This window comes from Diadema antillarum, unplaced genomic scaffold, assembly GCF_040938485.1.
Source record: "Diadema antillarum isolate AM-2024a unplaced genomic scaffold, OU_Dant_1.0 scf00000098, whole genome shotgun sequence".
Lineage (NCBI taxonomy): Eukaryota > Metazoa > Echinodermata > Echinoidea > Diadematoida > Diadematidae > Diadema > Diadema antillarum.
This window is the reverse complement of record NW_027270987.1, coordinates 2,913,031-2,921,087: the sequence shown is the minus strand read 5'-3', so window position 1 is coordinate 2,921,087 and position 8,057 is coordinate 2,913,031. Positions and strand designations below refer to the sequence as shown.

The 8,057-nt window shown below is 41.1% G+C and overlaps 1 pseudogene; it reads left to right on the top strand.

Moving 5' to 3' along the window:
- The first annotated feature begins 5,028 nt into the window (after positions 1-5,028).
- Positions 5,029-6,480, top strand: LOC139718664 (uncharacterized; annotated as a pseudogene).
- The last annotated feature ends 1,577 nt before the right edge of the window (positions 6,481-8,057 follow it).

Below are 8,057 nucleotides of genomic sequence, written 5' to 3'. Positions count from 1 at the left end.
TGCAACATCCAGTGAAGCATATTGTACATGTAATTTTACATTATCCTTCTTGCCACACTATGATTGTCAATTAATTGTTCTGTATCATTACACCAACTGATTTCAAACTGGGTTCTGAGTCTTCTATAGCACATTGAAGCACACAGGCTCTATCTTCACTGCTTTCTTTACACCAGTGCTTCCTGAAGTATCATATGCATGTAGTGTAATACTGTAAAACTAGAAATGAAGAGTTTGTTTGCAAAAACCGATAAGTCCATATTTGTCAAATGGAGATACAATGTATTTGCGATTAAAGGTCAAGAAAAATAAAGAGAATAATAAGAAAATTTTTGCTTCTTTTGACCATAACTTCAAAAATGTACCTTTAGATGTAGTGAACAATATATCATTTAAATGGTATTATTTTGTACTTTATGACAGAGACCGTACTTCAAAATCTTCAAAAATGGACTTATCGGTTTTTGCAAACAAACTCTTCAAATGTTCACATGTATTTTGATTTCGCCAATTTTGCGAGAACCAAGATTCGTGTAATTACAATGCATGCACAGGTTCTTGTCTCCACTACTGTCTATGCATGGGATGCCACTGGCAGTTTGTGAAAATTTTGTGCTACAAAAGAGGCTGTCGACTCCAACTCCTGAAAATTTTATGCCGTGAATACATCTTGCTTTACAGTTGTCAAATAGCATTCTGCATTACATAACTGTCACTCAATTTTGTATAATGAACTAGTGGTCACTCCTGAATGTTGATGTGTGACTGAAGATAAGCCTGTCAATTGTCATACTACACTGCCTCTAGATTTTTACTATAAAATTGATGAATATTCTAAATTTCTTTTTTTTTTTTAGTCTTATGAGTATTTTGTGTTAAGTAAGTGATTCAATTTTTGTATTAATTTTTTTATTGTAAAGTGGCCATTTGAACTTGCCATGAGAAATTTTCACACATGGTAGGTAATCACTTTTAGCCTGCGCCAGTGTATTGTTATGTAGGCATATATACTAGTGCTACTGATGGTTATAGCGCAATAGCGCCACCTTGTGTCTACTGCATTATATCTGTGACTGGCACTACTGTTGATCAACAAGAATAAAGCTACTGTTAACATGATCAAAGATCAACCTGTATTCTCTCCTTAATTGCGCTGATGTGCCAAGCAAGTTTAAAGGGGCCGTGAAGCCCAAATCAAGCTAATTTTCAGGTTTAGACCAATTTTATGTAATGTTTTGTGCTGATTTCACATCTACGACTACTTTTTGATGATTTTGATGAATAAAAGTGTTATTTTGAGAGAAGATACAGCTCTGGGAACGCCCCCTGAAAAAATGTCAAAAATACGCGCAAGGCGCGCGTATTTCCTCATACGTCATCTCAAGAACGATGCGACCTTCGAGCAGACACGCGCTACGTATACACGGCTCCATAAACACGTAGATTATGCTAGCGCGGATAACACTAACACTGGTCCTCTACAGTAACAGTCTGTATTAGAGCTAGCTACGTGTATTTTCCTCGGAATTACTAACGCTACCATGAGCGATAACTCTTCCAGTAACTCTTCCAGTTCAGATTCTGAACATGACAGTGAATTTTCAGACCAAATTCCAGCTATTCTGCCTACCGATCAACGTGCAGAAATCAAACCATACAGGTTTGAGCCAGAGCTCGAAGATGAAGGTGCAGTCGGAGGCGAAGAGAATGAAGAAGACATTGAGAGGAGGCTGGGCAACAGAGATTGGTAAGTCAAACGGTTGATTTTCAGTAATTGTAGACAAATTACTGATTTTTTTTTGTCGCAAAATTACTGAAACCTTCTACCATATATAGTTACCAATTTGCACCTTACCCGTACTTTTGCGGCTTCGACGTGCTTTAGAGCGGGTCCCGTCGCCCTAATCGGCATGGGTGTGCGCGCTTGTCATAGCCGTGCACAGTCACTGCCAACCGCTAGCTCGGTTCTACTTTGGCCGGCGGCGCGAGAGTAGCCATGCATGCATTGCCGTTCTATTGATAGAATCTATAACGGTACTCGAACTGAATGAGCAGAATTGAGATTTGTTTCGCTCAGCAATCATATTTTCATAGGCATGATGTTGATTTATGGTAATGGGGTAGACTCTATATAAAAAAAAACAACAAAACATTCTTATTGTGGACTAATTATTATGGGGAATTACGTGTTGATCGGGCTCCCACCCAGCTAGCTCAACCCCGACGGTTTCCCGATGCTGATGTGTACGTGCATAATGTGTATATGTACGAACAACGGCGCCTAAAAGCCCCTACGCTGCATAGCGCCTGCAGCCCAGCATACATAGTGACTGCTCTGGGCTCATGTACGTGCGCTGATGAACGATGATGTCTGATCATGAAGCCTAAATCTGAAATTTATGTGCACTCAAGCTTACAATGAACAGATTTTTTTTTTTTTTTTTAAATCAGGTAATCTATTGGTTGTCTCAAAAATATTACAGCAGAATACCGTCTATTAATAAACCTGGCTACACACAGCCCAGTCGCTGTCACAGTACTGTCTGGTCGGGCTACGCTATGTCTAACCATGTTGCGCAACCTGTAAGACAACGTTAGGTCTTAGATCTACCTATGATGTGGAAATTCTTTTTTTTTTCCGGCAATTGTAATATTTTTAATCATCATTTATGTCAACTAAAGAGATGAGCTCTGATCAACTAATTTGAGAGCAAAGTGTTAATTTTTTGTTACAAGTAAATTCTAGTGTAATGATCTAGTACTATGTACTAGTACTACTAGTACTGTACTGGATCTAGTTTAGTTGTATAAAAGATGTTGATTTATGGTAAATAGACTCTATGTTTTAAAAAAAAAAATCAACAACAACAAAACATTCTTATTGTGGACTAATTATTATGGGGAATTATGCATTGATCGGGCTGCCGCCAGCTCAGCCCCGCCGTTTTCCCGATGCTGATACATGTACGAACACTGGCGCCTAAAGCCACTAAGGTCTTGCTGCAGCGCCTGCAGCCCAGCATAGTGACTGCACTGGGCTCATGTGCGCTGATTTGTTCCTGTCGACTGCTAGTCGCTATGAGTTTGTAGCATAGCCAGATACTGTATGACATTCCTTTGGCTTCCACTGTTTTTGTTCCTAACTAAGTATGATTTGACAAATAAAATTAAATGCTGAAAGCAGATAAGTATCCTGATTTTATTTAATTAATCTTGCTCAGGTGTATGTTTAGTTGTAGTATACATTACCTCGCCTTTGCTGCCGACCGCGCGGCCTCATCCCAGGCCCAGGTCTTGTTTAAATTCGAACGTTTCTGATTTCGAATGTTTTAGATTCGAATGTTTGTTCTACACTAGAGGCCATGAGGAAGGTGCATGCAATTGATCCGAGTACCAGTGTGTGATTATTAGCCACACAGGTTGGAGGAGTCGTCGATGATGGCATTCTCACCCTGCGATGGGATATATACGGCAGGCAACTTCACAGTGTCGCTGCCGACCAAACGAGGGTTCCAGTGACGAAGCGCATCATTCCAAAGAATGCACTCACCCTCAACAATTGGATCGTCTACAGGCATCCAAAAACGCTTCAGAGGGGCGACATTGTCGAAAAAATCCCTGCTGGTGTGGCCGACAACAGGAACAGATGGACTCTGTAGATCAACATGAACAGGCGGATTCCTTAGATCGACAGCAGTCTCGTGCTCTTCCCAAGGATGGTGCTCTGGTCCAAACGTTCAGCACCACAGACATATCAAGCGTGGATGGACCTGATTACATGAACAATGAGGTATTTACGACCTTGGACATTGTATGCCCATCCAAGAATGGTCAGCACATGCTGAAGGCTAAGATAGACACAGGAGCAGGAGGAAACACTCTTCCAATGCGCATTGTCAAGGCGATGTATCCACAGGGTCAGTATAAAGATATCCTTCAGCAATGTCATGTACGCCTAACAGCATACAATGGAACAGACATTCTGTGTTTGGAGACAATTGACATTGAATGCCGCTACAAAGAGTCTGAATGGAGCTCTCAGTCATTCTACGTTGTGGACATAGCGGGACCAGCTATTCTTGGACTTCAACTTGCAGACAGTTGAATGTGGTCACCATCCACACCGCCAAGCAAGACGAGCCCCCCTCTATGCAGAGGTTCCAGAATGAGAGTCTGAACTCACTCGAGGACTTGAAAAGACTGTGGCCCAATCAGGTCGACAAGATTGGCAGTTTCAAACAGCCTGCTTCTCTTCATCTGGAGGATGCACATCCCTACATCAATGCACTGCGAAAGTGCAGCATTCGTATCAAGGACAAGCTTAAGGCAGAGCTTGACAGAATGGAAGTAGATGGTGTTATCAGGAAGGTCACACATCACACTGATTGGTGCAGCTCTATTACAACCTCCATGAAGAAGGACGGATCTGTTAGAGTTTGTTTGGATCCTAAACGCTTGAATGAAAGCCTGAAACGCTGTCCTCACAAAATCCAAACAGTGGAGGAGATCAATCCGGCATTTCACAGGCCAAGTTCTTCACAAAACTGGATGCCAAGTCAGGCTACTGGTCTGTACATCTCGATGAATCCTCCCAGGAACTCACTATGTTCAGAACGCCTTTCGGCAGGTACTGCTATCAGAGACTTCCATTCGGTTTGTCTGTAAGCCAGGACGTTTTCCAGCAGCGTATGGATGATATCATCGAAAAGGTCCCAGGATGTGTCTGCATCGCAGACGACATTGTTGTCATAGGCCGCACTGAGAAAGAGCATGACGACAACTTGAGACAGCTTTTCGAGACAGCATCCTGTGAAACCGTATTACACTTTACATTTATTTATATTTTTAAAATAAGCTGAGCTAATTTTTACAATACCTTAAATATGGCTTTCAGTATTAACTGGTTGCATCTTCCAAGACACAAATATAAAGCTTGATATTGGTTTATATCATAATCAGACACAAATAGTGTTGAACTTTATATGCATTTATTTTCAAAATTAGTTGAGCTAATTTTTACACTTAAAAATGGCTTTCAGTAGTAAGTGGTTGCATGATCCTACTACCACCAGCTCTTTGGATGTTTTGAATCCATGGAATTTCTTTGGATTAATTCACTCATTGGAAGATGAGCAGATTTGGGAGTGGCTGAGGGATAATGGCTTTGAAGCAAAGTCCATGATCTGTGAAGTTTGGAGGCAAAGCTGCACTCTACAAAAGAGAGCTGACTGGAGATCAGGCCATGTGTGAAGGTGCAGAAAGAAGGGGGACCAACCACATGACAAGACATACTGTGTGACCAAGAATTCCTTCTTTGAACATACCCACTTTGATGTGTGGGACATTCTGCTCTTTATGTGGTTGTGGTTGTTCAATCCAAGCCTAAAGCGGGTGTCAAAATATGTCGGGGGTTGGATACTCTGTATCATCTGTGAACTGGGCAAATTACATGAGAGACCTCTGTAAGCAGTTTGTTCAAGATCTGTATTACTAAGAGACCGAGAAGTTCCGCGGTGAGATCGAACTGGACGAAAGGAGTCGTCGATAATGGCATTCTCACCCTGCTATGGAATGGATATGGCAGGCAACTTCACAGTGTTGCTGCCGACCAAACGAGGATTCCAGTGACGAAGCGCATCATTCCAAAGAATGCACTCACCCTAGACAATTGGACTGTGTACAGGCATCCAAAAACGCTTCAGAGGAGTGACATTGTCAAAAAAATCCCTGCTGGTGTAGCCGACAACAGCAACAGATGGACTCTGTAGATCAACATGAACAGGCGGATTCCTTAGACCGACAGCAGTCTCGTGCTCTTCCCAAGGATGATGCTCTGGTCCAAACGTTCAGCACCATAGACATATCAAGCAGTTTGTTCAAGATCTGTATTACATAGAGACCGAGAAGTTCCGCAGTGAGATCGAACTGGACAAAAGCTTCTTCGGCAGGAGATGCAAATTCAACAGGGGGAACCCCAATCCTGGCCACATGGTGTGGATTTTCAGAATGATAGAAAGATCAACCAACAGGTTGATTATATCCGGAAGATCGACGAGATGAAGCTATGTTAACCGCTCTCATTGAGAGGTACACTGTATTGTCGAGCCAGGGAGCAGGATTTCCTGTGACGGTTGGTCTGCATACTCCATTCTGAACGATCATGGCTACGAACATCTTACGATCGTACACAGTACAGGTACAGGTACGCCTTTCAGAGGCAGTACAGGAATGTACAAACTAGCCAGGTTATCAAGGTGCACACCAACAGGATTGAGGGGGCATGGAAGCATGCCAAGAATCACTTCAAGAGGATAAATGGCACCAGCATGGCCAAATTTGAGGCCCACCTTGTAGAAATTGTGTGGAGAAACAGATGAGCATCAAAAAAAAGTGTTTCACACGTTCTTCGAACTGGTGAAAGAGCACTACCCCCTCAATCGTCCTCATCAACTTTGTTGCCTTGATCCCCTGTTTGACTGAAAGTCAAGAGTCTCAGCCACTCTGCCATAGTGCCACTACCCCCCTCCCCCCGAAACATTTCAGTTTTTCCTTGAAGATTTCTTATACAATTTTTTTAATGTGTCATTAAAAGCTGATTTTATCACAATCAAGCAAACTCAGCACATTTGTATTGCTATTCAACATTTTGGATGAGACCCATCTTGTGCCAGAAATTGTACAGAATTATAATCCATCTAATGAAATCTCCACTTTGTGGGACACAAGAAGACCACAAACTCTAGATGTAACTCATTACTTGAGGGTGCTAGGAAGATGACGAGATATGCGATAGTATTCATCAGTCCTACTCAAGCACCATACATGGATGGGAAGATTTATGAATTGTTACATTTGGATATAATATGCTATCACTATTGATTAAAGACTTTTTGTTAACCTGATGGAGTTAAGTGAAGTGATAGGAATTAATCGTAATTAAGTTATGTTATACTTAGACTAGGTTTACTGTAGTTGTAATTACCAATTTCATGTTACTTGTAGAGTCTAGAGGTCTAGAAATTGTAAATAAAAATTCAACAAACACTTGATATTGATTGAGTCAAATAAGTGTAATTCAATTGCAGCTCTAGTTCTACAATGTGCAAGTCTTGATAGGGAATGACTTCTTATGCCCTATCCCCATTTTATTTTGCCATTGAAGTCCTTGGCATCTTTCCTAATTACCAGTGCTTTTTAATTTCCAGTCGTAGATCATTTCAATAGTGGTACCAAGTTTATCATACATGTAACTTTCTACTATTGAAGTAATTATAAAATGAAGGTGATGTTTGCAAAATAAAAAAATAAAAAATACACCTCCATCCCATATGTTACAGAAGTGATTTGTTTATGGGGCTGGGCATCCTTTCATGTTATTAAGTTGCATTAAATGAAACTGAATTGGAGGTAAAGATAAGCTAGGATGACCTTAATTTTGGTTGAAACAATTATTAACCAACATGAAAATCAAAATCTAAATGAGAGCCAAACTCTCAGGAGAAATAGAGAGGGAAGGCTCCAGTAACTCTGAAAGTTATAGGCTCATTTGCAACAAATGTGAAAAACTTGGAAAGAAACAAGCAAAGACCAAGAACGCAGTGAAGAGAGGGATAATGACAGCAGCAAGAGTTCTACTCTTTTGTCGCTCCCAGAGAATGTGTTCTCTTCAGGCAATAAACTCCTTGATAATACAAAGAGGCGGAGCAGATATGCAAGCATTGGCACGCTTACACGTTGGCTTTTTGTGTCTGTCTTACCATGCAATTCTCCACGACCTGAAAAACAGACCCACTCCATTCATTCAGCACTGCATGAGAAAACTGGAGCTAGCAAGCACAATCCCAGATACAAACATCAAAAGGATTTCATCAAGATCTTTTCAGGTAATCAATGAACTCTGCAAAGCATATCTCAAGCAAATCGACACAGCAGACGATTCTAAGCGTATGTTGAAAACAAATCTTTTTAATATGTCTGTGGACTAGGCCTAACACTGTACAATGTACAGTGTATGTCACAGCTCTGTCACTTTTCGTCTTGTTTTGTCTCCTCTCTCT